The 24,764-nt window shown below is 36.4% G+C and overlaps 1 protein-coding gene across 1 annotated transcript in view; it reads right to left on the minus strand.

The window, feature by feature from the left end:
* Positions 1-7,085, minus strand: part of camkvb (CaM kinase-like vesicle-associated b) — a 47,382-nt gene extending 40,297 nt beyond the window's left edge. Inside the window, exon 1 of the mRNA XM_084100874.1 lies at positions 6,921-7,085. The gene's annotated coding sequence lies outside the window, so the exon portion shown is untranslated. The remainder of the gene's footprint in view (positions 1-6,920) is intronic.
* Between the last annotated feature and the right edge of the window lie 17,679 nt (positions 7,086-24,764).

Genomic DNA, 24,764 nt, shown 5'->3' on the forward strand with positions numbered 1-24,764 from the left:
TTTGGGAGCATGATGTTATACAAGGCTAAATTTAGGAGCTGCCTGTTCCAACATCCGTCACTCAGAATTAGGAGGGGAAAAAAGGAAATGTCTCGCTTTTATATCTAAGATCAGGAAGTTAAAATAGAACATTTAAATGGACAGGCACATGGAGATGAGGTCTTTGTGTGGGTAACTGAACCACGTGAATGAAAGCCTTCTGAATTAGAGCTTTCAAATACGCTTGGAAGTATTTGACAACATATCCCACGCACACTCAATTCATCTGTTGGATATGTTCTGCCTGATGAAGTCAACTACATCTCTGTGAATCAATGAAACTGCTCCTTCTCACTAGATAATCTGTCTCACCCTTCTTTGAATTAATCACCTGGTATAAAATGCAGCATTGATTAATAATAGTCATGTATGCTACAGAGAGACATTTATCTAAAGATTATTCAACATAGTGCTTCCTCCATAATTGCGTGCATTGAAATTTAATCAAATAAAAAATCAATTAAAAGCCAATATTTCATATGAACCTCTAAACAGGGTCTTTTTGGGGAACCTGTTCAACCACTGCTCTTGGTTTTGAAGAGGTTATAACTTATTTTTTCACATGTTCTATTCATATTTTGAACGCATCTTATATTATGCATGCTACATGTTCAAAAAGAGTCAGCACAGCCATGTGCAAGTGCATTATTAACTTAAGAGGAACATGAAATTGCATTTGGCTTGTCTAGTGCACACGGCCTTCTTAAATAGTTCCAAGAGTGAAACCCAGGCACTTCATTCAGCTTTTACACACTAGGGTGGGCTGTAACTCCATCAGCTATGTGTACAAATCCACTACCTGTCAGAGCTTGAGGAGATTGCTCTTTATTGATTTCTTTATAGACATTCATGCAAACACAGGCCAAATACTTGAGTCCTATAATTAAATCACAGCATCTGTTGACAGCTAGCTTAACAAAAAAAGAACAAGGACAGGCAATAACTTACATGGACATTTTAAAGTGTCGCTCGCTGTCAATCAAAGAATATTCTTATTGGAGTAGAAACCGAGCGAGATCATGCAAGACACCTTGAGCACAGTATAAATCTCTTGTCAAAAATGCTGCAGAATAAGAAACTGTGTGCCCTTGAGATAACATGAGGGGAGCAGATCCCAAATATAAGTGGATTAAACAGGCTTTCTGATTCATAAAAACAATTTGCATTTCTAAAACATAGTTGTTATAGCTTGTCTAATTATGCATTTTTTGTACTGTAGTTCTCGAACTTAAATTGACAATGATGTAGGGGTGTGCAATATCATGATTTTAGATAGTAAATGATTAAAATATCTCTGCCTTTGAAGAGAGGTTGTAGTATCGTGCAACAGTGCATTCAGTTGCAGTTCTGACAGTTCAGCAGTAGGGTTACGCTCATATGACATTGCAGTTCTTCGCCATCATGACAGTTTATTATTTGCATGCGTTTTAAAGCCTTGCCGGTTGAACTTTTTATTTCCACACTGTTCTGAGTGCGTACACCCGAGAGTGCGTACACACAATATAAGCTAGTTACACGAGTACTTAACTAAGTTTTCTTTCGCATCTTATTGTACTTAAATTGTCAAATACACACAAGGTTAAGAGCATAAACACAGTCGTTAATATCTTAAGTGAATGTAAGTAAACATTTCGGATGCGTGTATATTAGATCTGTGTGTCAGGTCTTAAAGTGACAGCAGCCTAATAAACCTGCTGCCGCCTGTGTAATTTAGGTTAATCAAACAAATTACAAAATGAAAATCTTCAAACTTCAGTAGCTTTAATAATAATCAGTGTATATTCATACAGTAACGTATGTGTAGTGTTTCATTTTTACATTTGCTTATTCAATTTCTAACTTGAATGCTGTTAAATAGACCTACTTTGGCTGGCAAAAATTAAAGCACTGTTTATTACATTTCTATCTTGTATTATATTTGTCCTTTTATTTGTAATTTGCATTCTGGTTCTTACTCTTCTAATTTTTAATAACAAAGACAAAATAATGAAATAAAATAAAGTTAAATAAGTTAAGTTGTAAGGCAAATTTTTTACAATTGGGCAAATTAATTTGGCTGTACTGATATTACATTTTTGCCAATCACCCACCCCTACAATGATGGATAACCTAAAATAACGAAATGTTACACTGCAGAAAAAAAAAAAAAAAAAAGTTTAAAAAGCATGTGAGAAAAGATGTGATGCTCAGATGATGTCATGGAGCATGGGAATAAAGTCATCATAATTCCTCATACAAACGATTCAGAGAGATGAAAATGTCTTCAGAGGCAGCATGAATCAATGCGGAGGTGAAATATTAATAAATTTTTGATTTAAAATTCCCCTTCAAATTCGCTATTTATGGGGGCTATCAGCTGGAGTGGAGCTTTGAAGATGCCTCATGCCACATGTAACCCTTTCAGCAGGAGCCATGCTTCAGCTATATCCTACTACCCTTTTGTCTCTGAGAAAGTCTTGACGTCACTGAAGGCTATGTTGTTCGCGTTTAAAAAATGAAAGGACCAATTCCCTTCAATCAATGTGACTGAGCATATATGTTGTTATTATTCTTTTTACTATTGGAGAAAGGAATGGTCTGTCAAAAGATTACTGACACATGTGTTGCTATGGACCATTTTGGACACATCACTTTGTACCCACAATGGGAGAAATGCCTACAGCCTTTCATCTTTCAGGTGGGACATATTCAATACTACCAAAGCTAAAATAATATGTCCTAGTCAATGGTGCAGAACTGAACAGAATCGTTATCTAATAAAAACCTGCCACAACTATTCTGTAGATTCATTTATCACAATTGCTAGGCTTAAGCAAAATCCATGACCTCTTGGAAGTCTCTCCCTACGGGACACAGTGCTGCCAGTAATGATGACTACCTTAGATCATAAAGAATAAGGGAATGGGAGCATATAATCTCTATTAATCATTACACGACCAAGACTGGTGGACTTTGTTTCAGTGACTCTTATGCATATGACCCAATGAAGCTTTAACTATTACACCACTTAATTTCCAACACCATTAGGTGAATAAATCATTGCTTATGCTCATTACTGTACTAGAAAAAATACACAAAATACAAGTTAGCTGAGGATTTCAGGGTCACGCTAAAGCTAATATGATCCTGGCCAACATGAGCTACTTTACACACAGTCATTCAGTGAGACAAAATATGGCTGCTTCCTCCAGTTTTGCTGATGGTGTGACATATTCAGCTTTGTGTGATTTTTTTTAGAACCTCCACCAGATCATTATTATAGTCTTGGAGACACAGAGAGCAAGAGGTTCGCTCTGGTTGTTATCTCTCAGGAAAGGTCAAAGGAATGCCAACAGAATGCCCCAGGGGTCAGTTACCTATTGACTGAAGTCTTGAACACTAATGGCTTACAAAAAAAATATACAAATGAGCCTGCTGGTTCCTGACGGCTGAAGTTTTGCATAAACTATACACTTTCAGGCTGATGGCATGCCAAGAGTGTTGTCTGTTCTTTTTTCTGCAGTGACTAAAGGGTTACATTTTATGGTTAAACCTTGAGAGCACACGTGAGTTAAGGCTATTCCATGACATCTAAAATTTGGCGTAAAGACTTAACGCTGCATAAAAGCTAATATACGCCAGCTCTGACCCTCCTCAGCAGCCGTTCATACATGTTCTTGCTTTCAACAGTGAGGCCCTGTAAAGAGGAATGGAACAGAACGGGGTGTCTCAGGAAACATTTAAAAGTTTAATTTCTTTTAACTTGAAAATCTTGCCACTTAAGGTGAAAGACATCCATCTAGCATTTTTACATAAAAAAAACCAAACAATAAAAACAGCACAGATGGACACTAGAACACATTCTGTGTGAGCGGCCCCTTAGCTCTGTGTAAATGAAACAGTGGAGCCTTTTGAAACTGTCATGACAGTCATAGTTTCATATTTTTATTTCTATACTCTATATATCATTTCATAGCATTATTTCTGAGTGTGAATTTTCTATAAATGCATTTATATATGCCTTTGAAAAGCCGTAGGCTGCCTGTGTAAATGCACCTTTGCGCGTTAAGACAGATGCAGTTTCTGTGCCACAGCATTAGGCTTTTCTGTCTGGATTGTTTCCCAGACAATCCAGTTGAAGCATACAGTATGTGCAGACTTCACCTGATCACAAAAGCTGTTTTTATATCTTGACACTATTCAATGCTTTTGAGCCAGAGTACAATGTGATTCAGCCTACAGTATGCATTAAAAACAAAGCAAAAGTGAATAAGCATGGTACTCTATAAGCGCTTTTGGATTCCTTCGGGATGAAAAAAGCAATGTCAGACCTTATGCATGCAGAGAACTGATTCATTTGAATGTTACTGCCTTTTATAAAACATCAGCAATCCAATAAATCAGCCATGTTTCCAACTGTACAGTGTCATTTTGAGGTACAATCAAAACTGAAGAATGCTATTTAGCCTCTTGTGCATAAAAATTACTGATCTGATTCCCAGTAGAAATCCCTACAAACATACATTAAAATGGCCAAGCTAATGCTGGCTTAAACTGCTGTCCACTTTATGCAACATTTGTCTGGATCTACTTACTGGAATACAGTCAGTCAGACCACAAAACTCACTTAGGAGCCGTTGCTTAGTACAAGTGCTCCAACACCATAGTGGTTAGTAGGCAACATTAATCTTGCAGCATTTTGTGATCACAATTTCACCTCTTTCCCATATCATTCCCTGTCCTCTCTCTACCATTCCTATCAATAAAAGTGGCAGCATTTCATTTACTTGAAGGCAGTATTCAATCAACTCTAGCCATACAAAGCCCTTTACTAAACCCAGTCCCATATTTCAAATTACAGTTCAGGACCCTTTAAAAGTGTAATAATATTTATGTCACATGTCAAAAGTTATAATCCATCTCTCAGGAGAAAATGATAGGGGATGACTTTGTTCTGGTAGAAGACCTCATAAAAAGGATCTGTCAGAACGAGATGAGTAAGCTCACTCCACCACCACTGGATGTAATAAATGTACTCACAGTCTGTAAAATACAATTCAGGCTACATGTAATCATTTAAAACAATGTAATGTTCATTTAAAGAACACTAATTAAGCAGCATGCAAAAGAGGTCAACGGTTTCCAACAAGCACTTGCTAAAAGACAACCTGAGACACAGTTGGACCCCATATGCTCCTAAGGGCTAATCAAACATCTGCATAAATTCTCAAATGCAGAAAAAAATAATCATCAAAAGCACTGAACCATGTATGAGTCTTTTTTTCTTATTATTATTAATCAGGTTAACTGTCCTTAAACTATTAATGTCATTTCGGATTAGCTAGATATGTGCTTCCAGCAGAGCAGCTCCTGTTATGCATGGACAGAAGAGGATGTCTGCTATCCAGAGGTAGTTATTCACATAACTGACATAACTGACTACAAGTATGGAGGAACTCTGGTGTTGATCACTGGAGTAGTACTGTGTGTCAGCCACGTTTCAGCACCATGGACAGCAACACTGTCTGCACAGCCCACATGAAGCTCTTTATTTGAGTACTACAAACTTAGATAGTTATAACCCAATCCTTCCTATTTTCATTTATATGCAGAAAGGACTGATGGTACATCCAATAGGAGTACATGAGCAGTTCTGGTGAATGGCTGTTGAATGTGAGCAGTTCTGGTGAATGTGGTACAACTCAACATCACTATTTTATACAGCCAGACAATCACATCATGCAAAGTGAAAATGATAAGAACATAGAAAATGAATATGCACACACTATTTATTCTGTTTTCTCTTAGCATAATGATCTCAATACCACTCTAAAGATTAAAAGGAGCAACATCATAATGGCTATTATCATTTACATTATGTGGGCACCAAATAAAGGCACCATTAAAACAATGAATAATTGACACTGATGAATAATAGATCATTTATGTTTAGACAACTACTGATGAGTTGGTTAAGTGTTTTTTTTGTTTGTTTTTTTTTATAATTAATTTTTAAAAATGGGTCAAATCACTGTCAAAAATGTATACAAAGAATATTGCTTAATGTAATTGCTTGTTAAAAGTGAATAATTGGATTGGGGAGGGGTATTTTGTGTCAACTTTTACACTTCATGATGGTCTTCTTTCTCAAAACAAATGAAATTAAACAAGCTCTTGCACAGAAAGTGTTTTTTGACGACTAAGTAGAGTCTTTATTATGAATGAATGCATGTGTCTATCATCCCTCAATGATGGCTGATGGTTTTACACGACTCTCCTTTCAACAAGTAGTCAAACGTTTACCAGTTACTAATTCGCATAATTTATAAGACTAAAATGAGCAAGTACGTCAATAACTTTGTTATTCATCTCATCAAGACGTCGAATAAAGACCCTCAGAATAAGGTGGAACTCATACTATATGACTTTTCAGCATCATTATTATTAAACATAAAACAAATTATATTGTATTATTTATAATATAGAATATTGTTGCATTTTAAGATAATCACACAGAAACAATTTGGTTTAAAACACAGACGCACCGTAGCCTATTATAAAGCCTTCCGAGGCAGTGCGTCTTTAATGCAGCACATCACATTAAATATATATATAAATAAAGCTGAACATATTTCTTAATTTTGATTTCTATTTTGAATCTATGCAGGTATTACTCACTACTTATATAATTACACTGCACTGCAACATGAACACACATGTAAAGTGTGACCAAAACAGTGAGTGCATAGGCTACCGTGTGATGTTTATCATTGTTCTGCGATTTAAAGTTATTATTTGTCGAATAAAGCCTGCAAAAAGCTTCCCTTCGACGTATTTTACGTACTAACTCACCGCACACACTTAAGTTTTGTTCAACACGGTGCCATTAATGCAAAACTTACTTTTCCAGTCGTGAATAGACGTGAAATGCCCTCTCAAGTTCTCAGTCCAGAAGTCTTCTGGACGAACTGAACTTCTTGTCGGTGTCCGTTAAGTTTTGGCGGTTATTCTCTGCACGGTAACGGTCGCAAATTCCGCGGATGCCTTCCCATCTGTTTCGCGCTGGCGGGTTTTTTTCTCAGTCGCGAGAGGATGATGGATATGAGCGCGCGCGAACGAGAGAGAGTGAGAGAGAGAGAGAGAGCGAGAGAGAGAGAGAGAGAGAGAGAGAGAGAGAGAGAGCAGCGCGCGTGAGAGAAAGAATGCGCGTTAATCTGACAGTCGTTTGTAGGGGTGTGGCCATCTAGTATCATAAGAGAAAATATTAAGAACATAACGTGCTGTTTTGTACTCTTGTCCTGTTGCTCATGAGGGGGGGAAATACAGCACAATACTCAGTTGTTTTAATTAGTTCATATGAGATGTGGCTAATCACACAAAAGTGCTGTAGTGTGACGGGGCAAAACTATGTTTATAGAACCACTTTATTAAATACGATTAAAGAAAAAATCATTGTTTACAGTAGGCTACCTTTTAAATGTTTATAAAGGTATATCATTTGTGTAAGAAAATAATATTTGAATGTAGCGAATGAAAAATGATCAGCTTGTATGCATCATAATAAGGAGTAAGTAGGGTAGGTTGGGGTAAGATGCTATTTAAAAATATAACTTTAAAGCATACAAGCATACATAAGTCTATACAAGTGTCTTATTTCGGGAGTAAGGAATTCACTGTCAGCAACTGATGATCATGCAGCAAAGGAAATACTTTTACACATCATCATAAGGTGAAAGTGTGATTAAGGTCTGGCACTTTCAACTCAAAATAAACTGACAAAGTAACTGCATTGTTTATGAATGAATGCATGTCATTCGGCTGACGAGCTTTACACAATGTTTACCATGTTCAGCCAGTCATTATTGGATTAAGATTATTTTATAATTTTTCACCTAAATTTATACTAATGCGTATTATAGAGTCACTTTATGACATAAGATAAAAGGAAACTACTCATGTCACGTTTGAATTGAGTTAAACGTGATCAGAAGGACATATTTTGGATCACGATTATACAGAGACCACATCCTCAGTGAAACAGCTGAGCAGAAGGGGTCGAACTCAGCCACCATGGAGAATTTGTTGTTTCAAGCTACATTCCTACTCGCAATAGCAGTTTGCCCCAAAGGGTCTCAATGTCTAAGAGAATTAGTTGAAGCATAAGCGTATAGTGTCTGCTTGAGTGGCTTCCCATGTTCATGCATCTCACATAAAAAAATATGAAAAAAGTAATATGCTTCAATCATATGAAGACTACTATGAAGATGTCCACACATGATTGGTTTCTACTCTATACCATACAAAAATCTAGTCTCTTGTGAGTAAACAAGACATTTGTTTTGGATGATTAGACATGCACTTCAAGCTGAGCTACTGCTATGCGTGGAAAGAAGAGGATCTCCTGACATACTGTAAATCTGTATGTTTACTATCCATACTATCCATTCTCACATTAAAATCCACCAGAGACCACAATAATCTGCACAACCTCACATTCATTTGACACTTATTACTGTTACAGTACTGAAAACTGAAAGCAAGTACCCACCATCAGGTTCATAGGATGGAAATGACCTTTATAATCAAAAGGGACCAATGAAACGGCACAGATTTTGGAGGGTTTCGAATCACTGTTGCATTAACAAACTGATTAAATAATCACAGCAGTCTTTCAAAACAGTTGAAAACAGAAAACATAATAATACATTCAAATATATACGATGTCAACACACTGATAGCATCTAAAATGTTAAAATCTTTTATGTACACAAAAAATCTTTTGAAAAGTGGTTGAAACTAAAATTGCCAGCTTTTGTCACCATTGCCATCATATATAATTAATCCAATTTAATATTATTAACAATAAAAATCAACAAATAAATTCCAATAATTCAATATTTTAAACACTTCAAATTCTTTGTCTCTATAGTTGTTCATAAAAAGTGTAATGTTTTAGATGCTGTCAATATACATTGATTGATCATCACCAATGACTAGTTAACCAGTATTACCTCCACTAAGGAGGTCCTCACATTCATTGGTTTTAAAATGAAACCTGCCAGTCAATTCTGAACTTTAAAAACTCTAAAGAAACTGTGACCAGAAGCTTTTTTTTATTCCTTGTCTATGTTAAAAATACAAAACTGAGATGAGGCTACACTGTTTTTGAATATAGGGTAGTGCTCATCCGTGTTATCACAGTGCTCATGCACTGTTAACATCACCAAATTACACAAGCCTGTGTTACTATGGTTACAGATTATCACAGGCAAATATGCACAGCATGAAAATCATGACTGGTGGAATGGAAGGGAGACAAAAAAAAGTGATGTTTTACATCAAAATATACTGAAAAGGTTTATAATCATCTACAGAATTGTAATAGAAGGTTAAAGTGGATTCACCGAAATCTTTTAAACATCTTTACATACTGATCAAATGAGGGAATGCTTGAAGCATTACAGTATAGTCACTTTAAATGATGCATTATGGCTTCAGAATGAGCATTTATGCTGTGCGGAGCATTCATAAATTCTGAAGACCTGGACCTCTAGAGATGTGAGCCACTGCTCTACAAATCCACATAAAATATCCCCTGACACAGTTTATAAGGTTTGGTTTATGATTTGTTTTTTATTTAGGGGCACATCATTTATCATATAAAGCTATCCAGTATGTCAGCGGCTCGTACTCCCAAGAATAAAGTAAGAAACCTGGGATTTGAGGACTATATGTGTGATGCTAGCTGGTGGTGTGATATTATGGAAGAACCCTGGGGTTTGGAAGTTGGATCTCCTTCTTACCACAACTGATCTCTCAGCTGAGTGTATAGCAAGGATTTACTAATCAGTGTGGTGCCTCCACTCAATTACTACAAGTCAACAACAAATCCAAACTGACACCATTTGTTTTCTTTTTAATATGAATGGTGTATGGCATGTTTGAGTCATTTTACATTGAATCGTTGAGGCAACACCGAATCTCTGTCCTTTAAGTCAACATAAATTAAAACTGACCCCTTTCTAATGCAAATTCCTGGTCTTACTCCGAACAATTCAAATCCCACCCTCATCTTTTCATTGAATATCTTGTTTTACTCAAAAAAATAAATAATTGTAAATAAAAAAGGGAGTGGAGTAAACATTTCACCATCAAATCAAAAACGACAATTCTTTAATATTTCTATATTTATTATAAATGATTTATGCATGCACATCATTATTTTATTTTAAAAATCATGTGCACGTGTAATCTATAATCAAAATAACTTCCCCTCCCTCTTGTAGTGATATCTCTTCTCTTCCCTGATGACGTGTTTACTAATGTGAGGGTGGGGCAACCTGTCACTCACATGAGATCAACCAATTGCCAGAGGTGGACAGTAACAAAGTACATTTACTTGAGTACTGTACTTAAGTACACTTTTTGAGTATCTGTACTTTACTTGAGTATTATTTTTTCTGGAAACTTTTTACTTTAACTTCGTTACATTTGAAAGACAAATATCGTACTTTATACTCCTTGAGTAGAGAGTATAGTAACGTCAGTCAGGTGATGATTTTGGTTGCAGGGGTTGCATTTTGTTTGGAAATGAAAGCTGGGTTGACGTCAGAACCCAATGATTTCTGACGTCAACCCGATTTTCATTTTCAACCACAATACAACGTCTGTCCAACGTTGGAGATTAACGTCAATCTGACGTTGGATTCTGACATCAACCTGATTTTCATTTTCAACGTTGGGTTTGGTTTTCTAAATGCGAATTTTGTCATTGTTTTGGAGCACACTAGCTTATAGACAACAGTAAGGCTAACATATTCATACTAAGGTACTGTAAGTATTACATACAACGATGCAACAATAATAAAACAATGCATTGACATTTACTTTTTACTTTTGATACTTAATACTTTTAAAAACGAGTACTTCTGTACTTTTACTTAAGTAAAAATCGGTCTTTACAACTTTTACTTGTAACGGAGTAATATTTGACCAGTAGTATCTGTACTTTCACTCAAGTAAGGAAGTTGTGTACTTTGTCCACCTCTGCCAATAGCAAACCACAACCATCCAATCAATTCCAAATGGACAAAATCAAGTATTTTACTCGAACATATGTCACAACAGGGAAGAAAAGACTCTTGCAACTTCTGTTTCATGTTTACTTTAAGTTGCAATCATCTTAAGCTCTCACATATATCAAAAATCCAACCTACATTCACTATAGGTTGTTTTGAAGCGATTCAAACAACTGCCATCAGTGTGTCTATGCCATGTGGAAGAGCAGCTGCAGTGGCTAAAACAGAGATGGTTTGAATCCTTAAGGAAACATAAAAAGGAAAGCAGAAAGTGGAAAATGCTGCCTCGGGGAGCTGCTCTGCCGTCCCATGTGCGCCGCTCCCTAAGTTATATCACATATACTGAATATCTGTGTGCTGACACGCACAATGTGTGCAATGTGACAACATTCCCTGGAGATTGCTGTGTGGAAACATTCTCCACTATGGATCAAGAACATGGGGGGAAACACTCTGTTCATACATTATGGTTTACTGTCAAGACATTGTGACAATGTTACGATGCTTCCATTGAATGTGACAAATAATTGAAATAATTCAATCACTACAAGAGAGAGTGAAATTAGCCGGACCCTGCTGCAAAAGCAGTTAGATAATGCTTGAGGAAACATGTGAAATCTCAATATATAAAATATAAATGAAGCTTCCCAATCATTAAACCCAGAGCTATGGCCGCACTGATGGAAATTACTCCTTTATCGTGGCTTCCAGAGTTTTTATAAATAAGTCTAAAGGCCCTTTCGCATAATTTGCATAAGCATTCTCACACTGACATTATTTTATCTTACAATGTGCTTGATGCGGTAACAATATCAAATTATTTTATTCAAGTCAAAAAAATTTTTTAAATCACTGTAAGAACCACAAGTTACTTATTTCTTAGCACAGATGTAGGCTATGTAGATAAATCTACCTTGTATTAGGTTTGAATTCTTGGTCTGATTTTTATGTTGCGGGTCAAAATGATCCTAATTGAATTCAATTCAATTCAAGAAAAACTCATTCAATCAATTTCCAGTGAAATTACCATTCTTTAACTGATAAAGATGTACGCCTTCAACGCTGTGTACATTTGTTTGGATAGAAGTGTCTGCCAAATGCATAAATGTAAATTTAAATACCCTGACTGACATAAAAAATACATATTTTTTTATTTTGGGACTGTGCAGCTGCAGTTAACCATGAAATTGTGTGTCAAATTTACCCGTGAACATCAAAATCATCCAAAATTTTGTACATGCATTCCTTAATACCTCAGAGTGTCAAAACTTTGCAGGCGTGTTCATGACCCTAAATGAGAAATTGTCACAAAAAAACAATGTGAACAAAGTGTACAACAATATTTAAATATTTCCAACAATGAAGGTCCAATAATCATGCTTGATGATGGTGCAATAACTGATAGTTTTTTGACGCTGTAATTTTATTTTTTATTTCCAGTTTATTTATTTAATAAATATTCTTGAAATTCTTGATGTTCAACTCGCGCTTACATATCACGGATCAATCTAAACACGTAACAAAACTAGATCAGGTGGAAATATCTCCTTAAAGTACTGTGACTATTGCAGGTGACCACTTTTCTCCTTAAAGATTAGCAAGAGTTAGGTCAAGAGTTGTGTAAGACATAAAGCCAAAGGCATTTCATAACATTCAAAGAAAAAAATTATGTGTGGCAGAGAGTCAATGTCAAAACATGGTAAATTCGCCCTTCTGTGGCACTATCTGCAGCACTTTTGTGTGTTGAAGCTCTGACGCAAGTCATGTGAAAGGGACTTAACATCTTCCTAATTGCGTTTATGTCTCCAGTTTAAAGCTTTTAAACTCCTATCTTTGAATGCTGAACTACAAAAAAGAACAATTGAGAGCTGAGAGGTGACTATGAGCTTTCTAAAGCACTTAAATTCAGCCCAAATGCCTCCTCAGTCCTGCAATCTTCCCATTTTAGAAATCCTATCTCAGAAAATACTCTCCCTCCAGCATCCATGCTGGATCTATATATCACTTCTGGGTCAGTCTGCTGTGCCTCCAAGTAAGCAAATCTTCATTTTCTTTGTCTCTAAGAGATTTGATCTGGAAATATAATTCAATTCCAAGAGATGCATTGTCTTTATAAATTTTCCTCTAACACTTTCATTGTACAGTCTTCTCAGAAGGTGTAGTCTGTATATGGACTCTGGGTAGAAGACAAACAAAATGGTTAACCTGCAGGTAACTGGATCATAACAACAAGATCTTTATTGCTTCTTAAAGGAGAGGCGTGTCATTTTTTGCACCACTAGCACCATAAAACAGAATTGGTCGAGATGTTTATAAAGGAACTCAACCTACTAATAGCTTACTTATAGTCTCTGCATAATAACCTGGGACAGTAGAAAGCGATTAAACATTGGGTATATATACAGTGAGGAAAATAAGTATTTGAACACCCTGCTATTTTTCAAGTTCTCCCACTTGGGAATCATGGAGGGGTCTGAAATTGTCATCGTAGGTGCATGTCCACTGTGAGAGACATAATCTAAAAAAAAAATCCAGAAATCACAATATATGATTTTTTAACTATTTATTTGTATGATACAGCTGCAAATAAGTATTTGAACACCTGTCTATCAGCTAGAATTCTGACCCTCAAAGACCTGTTAGTCTGCCTTTAAAATGTCCACCTCCACTCCATTTATTATCCTAAATTAGATGCACCTGTTTGAGGTCGTTAGCTGCATAAAGACACCTGTCCACCCCATACAATCAGTAAGAATCCAACTACTAACATGGCCAAGACCAAAGAGCTGTCCAAACACACTAGAGACAAAATTGTACACCTCCACAAGGCTGGAAAGGGCTACGGGGAAATTGCCAAGCAGCTTGGTGAAAAAAGGTCCACTGTTGGAGCAATCATTAGAAAATGGAAGAAGCTAAACATGACTGTCAATCTCCCTCGGACTGGGGCTCCATGCAAGATCTCACCTCGTGGGGTCTCAATGATCCTAAGAAAGGTGAGAAATCAGCCCAGAACTACACGGGAGGAGCTGGTCGATGACCTGAAAAGAGCTGGGACCACCGTTTCCAAGGTTACTGTTGGTAATACACTAAGACATCATGGTTTGAAATCATGCATGGCACGGAAGGTTCCCCTGCTTAAACCAGCACATGTCAAGGCCCGTCTTAAGTTTGCCAATGACCATTTGGATGATCCAGAGGAGTCATGGGAGAAAGTCATGTGGTCAGATGAGACCAAAATAGAACTATTTGGTCATAATTCCACTAAACGTGTTTGGAAGAAGAAGAATGATGAGTACCATCCCAAGAACACCATCCCTACTGTGAAGCATGGGGGTGGTAGCATCATGCTTTGGGGGTGTTTTTCTGCACATGGGACAGGGCGACTGCACTGTATTAAGGAGAGGATGACCGGGGCCATGTATTGCGAGATTTTGGGGAACAACCTCCTTCCCTCAGTTAGAGCATTGAAGATGGGTCGAGGCTGGGTCTTCCAACATGACAATGACCCGAAGCACACAGCCAGGATAACCAAGGAGTGGCTCTGTAAGAAGCATATCAAGGTTCTGGCGTGGCCTAGCCAGTCTCCAGACCTAAACCCAATAGAGAATCTTTGGAGGGAGCTCAAACTCCGTGTTTCTCAGCGACAGCCCAGAAACCTGACTGATCTAGAGAAGATCTGTGTGGAGGAGTGGGCCAAAATCCCTCCTGCAGTGTGTGCAAACCTGGTGAAAAACTACAGGAAACGTTTGACCTCTGTAATTGCAAACAAAGGCTACTGTACCAAATATTAACATTGATTTTCTCAGGTGTTCAAATACTTATTTGCAGCTGTATCATACAAATAAATAGTTAAAAAATCATACATTGTGATTTCTGGATTTTTTTTTTTTAGATTATGTCTCTCACAGTGGACATGCACCTACGATGACAATTTCAGACCCCTCCATGATTTCTAAGTGGGAGAACTTGCAAAATAGCAGGGTGTTCAAATACTTATTTTCCTCACTGTATATATATATATATATAAATATAGCTCTTTATTTCCATCTTGTTTGGTTCATTTAATTGTGATTGTTTAAATAATAAGGTTATAATCGATGAAGTTTAAGGTTTATTTTTCTTTCGTTGTTTCTTTTTTTTTCGTTACAGAGGCAGCATGCCTCTTAGAATGGCTATTTTCACTGTTTTTCTGCCTAAAGTAACTTTGCAACATGTCAACAGTTTGATTTCCAGTGAGAAACAACAAACCTCAAAGTCAAAATGAATGACATTGATATGATCTTCGCAAAAGCTGTTAAAACTATGCCTGAAAGCTGTTCATGTTACAAAGGACACTGTTTACAAAGCCTGAATATGAAACTCAAAACTCAGTACTATACAACAAGAATGAATTCACTGATAATTCTTTCAGACAAATGACAGAGTAAAGACCAGAGAGGATGTAGAAGTTTCCAGCATCATCCCAGTGAAGCTGATTTACATTATTCAGATTTGCTTATTTAGATATACTGTAGTCATAAAAATGATAAAGTTCACAACGTTCAACCCTGACAACCTTGCAAGTAGCAAAATCCCTCACACGAATAATTTAATAATTTAATAATTTGTCAGTGTGTTTACTTTATATTGCAGGTGTTCTCAGGATCCTCTCAGCATTGAATCCCCAGCATCTAAAATTAAGATATGCTTTAATTTTTCTGTTTTGCCGTGGAAATTACTGACATTTGTGTGGAAGTTCAACAAACTGCAAGTTTCACAATTATTAGCAGAATCCCTATTACTCAAATTTGTAATCATTCTTAGAAAAAAAATGGTTCAATGGTGTTCTACATAGAACCCATGGGTTCTTGATTCAGTTTTAAAGAATCATTTATGCCAAAAAGGTTATATATAAGGAGAAATGTCTTGTTAAGTCAAGTCACCTTTATATAGCGCTTAATATTGTTTCAAAGCAGCTTTACAGTGATAACAGAAAAATTATTCAGTGATGCAAACATAATTTATATTTATTTGCTCTAAAAGAAAAGAGTGTCATTGGAGTGTCAAATGAAGTCAGTTCAGTGTTGATTTAGTTCCATTGTAAAGATCATCAATTAAATGATTTCACAAATGTCTTAAGCGATTGCCTATTACTTTCATGTTTAACAAGTTACTTCCTTTTTTTGGATACACTTTATTTTAAGGTGTCTTTGTTACAGTGACTTTGCAATTACATGTCAACTAACTCTCAGAGTATTAGTAGACTGTAAGGTTAGGGTTAGGTGTGTTAGGGTTTAGGTTAGTAGAATAAGTTGACATGTAATTGCAAAGTTACATATAATGTCTGTTGGGGGAGCATTAAAATAAAGTGTTAGCAGATATTAAGCAGACAGTCTACTAATACGAACTACTAATGTAGTTGCAAAGCTACTTATAGTTAGTAAAATGTCTAAAGTGGACTATCGAAATAAAGTGCTACCAATAAATTAAAACATAATTAAATAATCAAAACTAAATCCATAAAATTATCCCATGATGAGACCCTTGAAAGTTTCTACTGTATTGCACCTGACAGAACCCTTTAAGGTTCCATATAACATTTTCTTCTAAGAGTGTATATGTTGTAAACAATCCGCTAACCCTACAAGTATTAAACTTTAAAGAGAGACTTGCTTGATATTGTGTCGAACATACATCAAATCATGTGGTTTGTTGGGAAGAAGTTTTCATGACAAAACAGGTGAACAAAATCTGAAAGAAGGACTTAAAGGGTTAGTTCACTCAAAAATGAAAATCAATTACTCGCGCTCATGTCGTTCCAAACCCGTAAGACTACTTCTGCAAGAACCAATGAAATTTGTTCTGGCACGTCAAGCAAGTACGGTTGTGCTTCTGTTTATGTTCGCTGACCAATGTTTATATGTGAATAATACCCAAATTGAATCTGTTCATCATAAAAAGCAATTTAATCTCTTCAGAAAACTTTGACTAAACCGCTCAATTTGTATGATTTTATCTTTATGATCTCTCTGTATGAGCAACAAAGTGGTAGTTGCGTAGCTGTCAATGGAGTCATTCGAAAACATCTGTGTTTCGAAGATGAATGAAAGTCTTACGAGTTTGGAACGACATTAGGGTGAGTAATTGATGACCATTTTTTAATTTTTGGGTGAACTAACCCTTTAAGACAAATATTGGCATCAAAATATCAAAAAGAATTGTTGCTCGGCTGAAACAAACATCCAGAACACCCTAGAAACTCCCCCACCCACAACAGTTTTGCATGGGCATCCATCATCAGAAAATGTAAACATTAACAATAAATCTGACTGGAAGATGTCAGTCTACAGTGATGAATTGCAGGTCTCTTTGAAGTGTTTGAAGAGTTTCTGCTATGTTCCTGGAAGCGACTATAGGAATGAAAGTATTATGTGGGCAAATAATACTGACAATGCTTTCTGTTTACCAACATTCTGCTGTTTTTCCATTAGTGGTGCGAAAAGAAGAACCATTACACCAGAATGGTGTCTGAAAGCCTTAATGATCTAACAGATTTCCAAAGCGTCACCGACTCTGACTGCAGGTGGTGTGGTTGGTACAAACTCTCCTCCCAGCGGGGTCCGGTATATTTTTATTCTTGTTGGATCATTTGCTGAGTATGGCTCCTCAGACCAGCATTGACTGAATCATCATAATTAAAACTGATAAAAAGACACGAACAGATGCATTCAGAAAATTAAGGGCCACTTATAAAGGACAGATTTATGACAGAGATCTTAGCCTCATTAAAAGAATGGTGGAAATGTGAGCAAAAAGGCACTTTTTTTTACCCGCAGCCTTCCAACGCAACTCTCCAGAGAGACCCTGCAACTGCTAGAAAATCACAGCACCGTAATGAACCCCACAGGAATACCCCCACTCCGACATACACAGCTAAATAAAGCCTCGGAAAATTTCCAACAAAAACCCCATTCTTTGAATGGACTTGGAAAAGGTAGTATCTATAGTTGTTTTTGTTTTTTTTCTCCATGCATATCATAATACAGTATCAATCACATTGCCTAGCATTTAGATCTACAGCGTTCCTGTAACTCATGGTCATGGTTTTGGTTCCCAAGGAACTCATATACTGAATAAATATCTTGAAGAACTAGCCTAGTTTTCACCTAATTGATAAATGTAAAAGTATTTGTTGTTAACCAGATATTATTAGAAAAATATAACATTTTATCATAAAACCATTATTATAAATGTATACAAAGGCAAAACTGATAAGTTTAGTACCTACATAAAAAACTGCATAATTTGTGTTCTTAACAGAAAGCATGATAAAATATTTATTAAAAAATATAAAACAAAATATAAATAAAAAAATAATGTTAAAATAATACATAAAAATTATTTAAATATATATTTTAGTGGTAGTAGTATAATATGTATATATTATGATAAAAAAAGACAGACATGCATATATTTCATGGTTTCAACGCAGCTCATTCAATACCAATTTAGAGCAATTTATTTGAGAACATTTCTTAGTTAATTAATCCTGATGGTGAACTCCATGAGGAAAATGCAAATTTACTCAAAAAACTAAAAGACTTAATAAAGAATTTTACATTTTGATGAGCATCTTTATTTTAGTAACTTTTCCTCAAAGTCAAAAAGTGTAGGATAAAGGCTGGCAACATTTTTGGGCGACACAATATGTTCCAAACTCATCGCTATTAACTGATGCCTCAGACAGATACAGTGTATGACTTCCTTTACAGCATTAACATTTCATGTCACTTTGACAATTTAGTTAAAATGTCAGTCTCTATCTACATCACTGTCAAAACGGAGAAATCAGTTTCCAACAACCTCCCAAATAAATGGCAAACCAAATCTCAACAAGAACAGCATGTAATATCCTACAGGGCTCAGTGAATCAGTGCAGTACAGGGACAAACATGCTATTCATTATTTAATGGAAGATGACTTGAGGAAAAAAACTAAGTTAAATAATCCATATAATCCCAGTGTTTCGTTTTTTTTAAGAAATTCTAGGCGAACCTATAAATTTTTTTTTTATCTTTCCAGGTAAATGCTTGATTGAATTCACACATTCTGTCAAGCATGCACACACAATCAAGTCTGGGTAAAAGTGATGGTGTAAGTGTGAAACTGTGTGTTAAGTGTTAAGTCAGGTCGTTTCCATTAGCATCTGAGTGGCATTTAACATCTAAACATATTGTGGTACAAAAAACTGAATCTGTCTGACACACTGGCTAAACAGTGCTATATATAGCCTAACATGCAGCACACAGAATATATTTCAATATTACTCAGCTCAGCATATTTTCTGCAACATTCAGCATCAGGCTAAAACCTATTGAACTAAATGGTTAGTTCACTCAAGAAAGAAAAATGTGTCATTTATTCACCTTCATGTGACCTTTCTTTCTCAAACCTGAATCAGACCCATTTCTCCCATGTCTCTAAGCAGTTAAAGCACAAGCAATGGACACATATTATCCATTAAAATGAGTGTAGTTCAGGCCACACCTACTATCCCTACTATCTTTGCACTCTTACATTTTAAATTAGTCAAAACCAGTGACATCTTCCTGGGCAGAAGATCAGAATTTGCATAACCAAACAGCCACTTATCTGCCTTCTGTCGCTCAGGCAGGGGTCCAGAAAAACAGCGATGCCGTTCTGCCCCAGAGGAATAACGTCATGGCTTCTGTACCAGCCCTGGCCTTCCGTTACAGACAACACCAATTCGTCGGCCAGATGACGTAAGGCGCAGGGAAAGCAGGTTTTCAGTGTCTGTGCGTTTGATTGCGTAGGATGAGGCGCTGATGATATTAGCTAAATAAAGTACAGTTGCATCCATATTATTATCTGGCTCCTCTTAATAAGAAAGATATGAATTTGCAATGTTCTTTCTCTCTGAATTTTTCCAACATATTTTAGTTTACTTTTACATTATATTTGTACATTTGGCAGATGCCTTTTTCCAAAGGGACTTCATTCAAAATACATCAGTCCATGTAAACCCATGACTTTGCCATTGGTAGAAAATTATCATTTTCAATATTTTTTTTTTTGCTCATTTCAATGTTCTTTACCGACCTTTCTATCTTTTCATGTTCTTTTCCATGTTGTGAATTATAATAAAATCATTAGCTTAAGTTGGCTGTAGTCTTTTCTTCCCTATTGTCACATATACAAACAAAATGGCTTCTTAAACAAGAAAAAATGTAGGGCGGGACTTGATTTTATCCATGGGGAATTGATTGGATGGTTGTGGTTTGCAATTGGTCGATCTCATGTGAGTGACAGGTTGCCCCGCCCCCAGTAAACACATAATCAGAGAAAAGAAGAGATGTTGCTGCTAGAGGGTAAGCTATTTTGATTAAAGATTATGAGGGCACATGACAGATAAATCATTTATAATAAATACTGTTATATTCCATAAAAAAATAAGAATTGTCAATTTCGATTTCATGATGACATTACATCACATGACACACATGCCACGCACTAGTGCACACACTACACATTTCTGGATGTATTTTTAGTATGGTCATATGGTCATCGTGTAGTATTAAACATTAGCAGTTCTTAAAACTAATGCCACAGTACTTTTCTCCTAAAAAGCTGGATTCTCTTGCCCAAAATGACGTTAATGCACTAGATCTCTAAAAACGAGCAGCAAAGCACGAATGAGACGACAGATTGCAGTTTAAACTCAGGAACTCAATAAATCTCAACATTGATTATAGGTTGTTGAATAGCACTACACTCATCTTAGATACAAGCAGCCCCTCTCTAACTCTAACTCTCATTATTGTTCACAGATAATTAAATCTTACACTGGTCATATTAGAGCGAACTGCTCACAATGTTTATTACATATTATTTGAAAGAGATTTTAAGGGCAAAGGATAGATCTGTCTAAATGAGATTTTCAGCTCCCCTGGGGCTCCACTTTGGGCCTGCTGAGAGAACGCTGCACAGAGATCTATCAGAATCCTTTCTTTTTTCTTTTACATCCATTGCACATCCACACAGAAAGTGCTGTTCAGATTGTATTACAGCATTTGCCTCCGTCTCGCAGGTTTCACCAGGCTTTGAACAGAGTAGATTAAGCTAGCAATATGTTTGCTCATTTTTATGCAACCCATGGATTTGTTGGAGCACTGCTTTTGAACTGTTCGTATTTTACTTTCAGACACAATCAGCACTTGAATAACTTGACAAATTGTTCTACAGCTTACAGAGACGTCTTTCTGTCAGTGCTTTTTACTATTTGGAAGGGATATGTTTTTCTCATTTTTCTGAATGTCTAAGAATGCTAGACCCTACAACCACAGAACACCCTAAACAACCAATCATTAACCACTCAGAACCATAGATATTTATACGTAGATTCCACATTGGACCTCTGCAGACACTTCGGCGTCCCTGCCATCTTGGAACGGTCAGCGTGCCGTCACTTACAGTAAGAATCAATGATGCCACAACATTGCTCAGCTTCTGGATGTGAATATTTGATTATTTGGTTTGTCCATATTTTACCCATATTTGGGTTGAAACAACTCAGCATTTGACAGGTGAGAACGTGTTTTTACATGTATTAACTCAATATTACAGGTTTTTACTGTGGTAACTTTTTAATGTCGTGTTAGCTGATGCCTTCATCTTGTTGTATTGTGTTAGTTTAGCAAAGTCATCTGCTGAAGTTTATTGCAGATACAGATATTCATAAACGTGTCTAACTACGGTTGCAGACGCTCAGTCAACTTGCTCTCGAATGTTCGTGGAACGGCTTTGACCAATATGGTGGGTGGTTTACGTATAGTGGATTATAGAAACTGCTGCTAATAAGACATATTATAGCATATTATATATGCTAATAATACACATTTTATATGTAATATATAATATATATGAAGACTTCAGATGCAAAAGCCTCTAAGTGCCATCTGAAATTTTCTTCTAAAATTAGCATTTTTATCGAGCTCGTATATTTAAGTTCAGTAATTTCACTTTAATGACAATTAATAAATAATTATAATTATTAATATTTATTAATTATTAATTATTTATTACATGGCTTGGTTGAATTCTAATGTAGAATGCGGTCAGTTATTTCTTGATAACAGACCGCTGCTAAGTATAACACACCGTTGCCATGAAAAACAGAGCGTTGCTATGGACGCAGGATTCTAACCGTAGAGACGGAATGGACTATTTTCTTTAGCGGAAGCAATACAATCGTTTTTAAATCAATAAACTCCTTTTTAAATTAATATTTTGTGTCAAATTATTGATTTATTTGGTAGGTAGCCATGTAATAAGCGGGATAATGTAGAGCGAGGCGGTTGTTATAGCGAATACAACTCATGCTGATTCAAGACCCCGACTTGGGGTTGTATTCGCTATAACAACCGCCTCGCTCTACATCATACCTTACACATGTACTGTATATCTATGCTCAGAACACCCTAATAACCACCTAGAACACCAAATCAATAACCTAGCAATGACCCAAAACAACGTCTTAAAAACCACCTAGCAATACATTAGAAGTCACTCAAGCAACTGCATAGGAATGCACTAAAATCCATCTTGAACAACTTAGCAACTGCAACGAACGTCCTGCCTCGCCCTATATAACCACTTAGCAACCACACAGAATGCAACAGTATAAGAATGCAAGAAGGCAATGACAGAACATTAGAGCATCATTACAGCGAGTTTTTAACTGTCCAGCACTCACATTTTCTTTTAAAACGTACTGTAATAACTGTAACAATAATATTAATCTAGTTTCTATTAAGGTTTGAGGTGCAAATGGCTGTCTGCAGGCTTTCAGTTCTGCCCAATCAGCATAAATATAGCCCAGACACTAATGATGCTCTTTATTGCAGTTCATTTACTCCTCCTTTCACATCCCCACATACACATCCTTTCTTTTTCTGTTCCTGTAGACTTTCCTTTACACCAGTGGCTACTCGATTATCCAGGGAAGTGTGAGCTTGTGAAAACACATGCCAGGGGTAGGGATGGCAGCGAAAGGCCCAATTAAGACTGCACTCCCAGATGTCTGTGCTTTCAATGGTTTGCATCCTCAGTAGGACCTGGAAGAGCATAGTTGGGGCAGAACTGGTAGCCTGGGAGCCTGCAGAGGTAGCAAGTGTTGTAAACCATTCAGAATTTAATTGAGAATGTCTTTGAAATTCCAATTCAGCCCTTGGAGGTCGTAAACTGGATGCAGAATTAAATTGTAATTTAAGGAAAAATAATTAGAAAAGAAATTAATATCTTTTCATGTACATGTACATGTTTTCATACACACAACCAGTGTGTGGTGAAACTCGTTACTAAGCAATTAATTACTGTAATTTAATTATTTCCCCCTAAAAAGGTAAAGTAAGGGATTACTCATACTTTTTTCTGTGGTCCAACATATGGTCCAGTTCCAGAAAAAGAAAATCACATTTTTATGATTTATTTTATTATTTTATATTATAATAATATTTAATAATAATAAATATTCTATGGTTAAGCCTAACAATGGTGGAGAAAAAGTAATTTTCCCAAAGTCTTCCAAATGGATATAGCTACATGAAACAGATCTTAAAAGATAATTCTTGAAATGAATGCTTTTTTGTGTGTTTCGGGCTAATGAAATTTCTCTGTTGTGTAACTGTTTAATTATTTTAAACTGCAATTAAATAAGGTCCTTTTTCTCCAATTTCAATTCATCATAGTTGCGTGTGGTCAATTAAATTCAAATCTACACTCATTTACTGCAAAGAAGCTTCTGCCTTGCATCATACCTTGTCATATTTCATCCCTAAAAAGGCCAAGGAGGAGCATTCAGTCTGTACCTACAATTCAGCAGAGAGAGAGAGAGAGAGAGATAGAGAGAGAGAGAGAGAGAGAGAGAGAGAGAGAGAGAGAGAGAGAGAGAGAGAGAGAGAGAGAGAGAGAGAGAGAGAGAGAGAGAGAGAGAAAACAGAGGCGGAGTAAAGGCTTTAAGGCCCCGATATAATCACTATAAAGTTATAATCACTATAAATGAACCAGAAAAGACTTCCACGTGAAAAGAGGCGGGGCCTATACGCACACACCCACCTATTACATAATCACCACGGACCAATGATAGTACAAAGGTGTTTACCAGCCGAAACAAACTTTTCCGGAAAGTTCTCTTTGGAAAGCTGTTTAGAACTCCCAAAACAAACTCCAAACAAACTTCATTTTGGCCTGGTTTTGTTCGAAATTATGTCACAGCAGTTCATTCTTAGATTTTGCTTGAAGCATATCGGGCCCTTTACTGCAAAGCAATCCCCTCACACTCATCATTTTGCTCTTTAGCTCCTTTATGCAGTCATAAAAGAAATCCATCATCCCCTTTTTTCCCCACTGAGTTAAGAAATCTGTGATCCCAATTTCTCCAAGTGGAAGATGAGCTATGAATATTTGAGATGCAGGTGATTACAGAGAGCAGCAGGCACTGACAGAGAGATAGAACAAGCTGTTTCAGCACTTCCTGACACATCCTTAACTGCTATCAACTGGAAGCGGCACGGCGGTCCCACCTTGGATTGAGCGGCATCAACATCCACGTACTCCGTCTTACAAAGCAGTTTAACTGAGTCAGAACTAAGCTGACATTTTGAAATGAAA

This window comes from Abramis brama (assembly GCF_963993115.1).
Source record: "Abramis brama genome assembly, chromosome: 23".
In the NCBI taxonomy this organism is placed as follows: Eukaryota; Metazoa; Chordata; class Actinopteri; order Cypriniformes; family Leuciscidae; genus Abramis; species Abramis brama.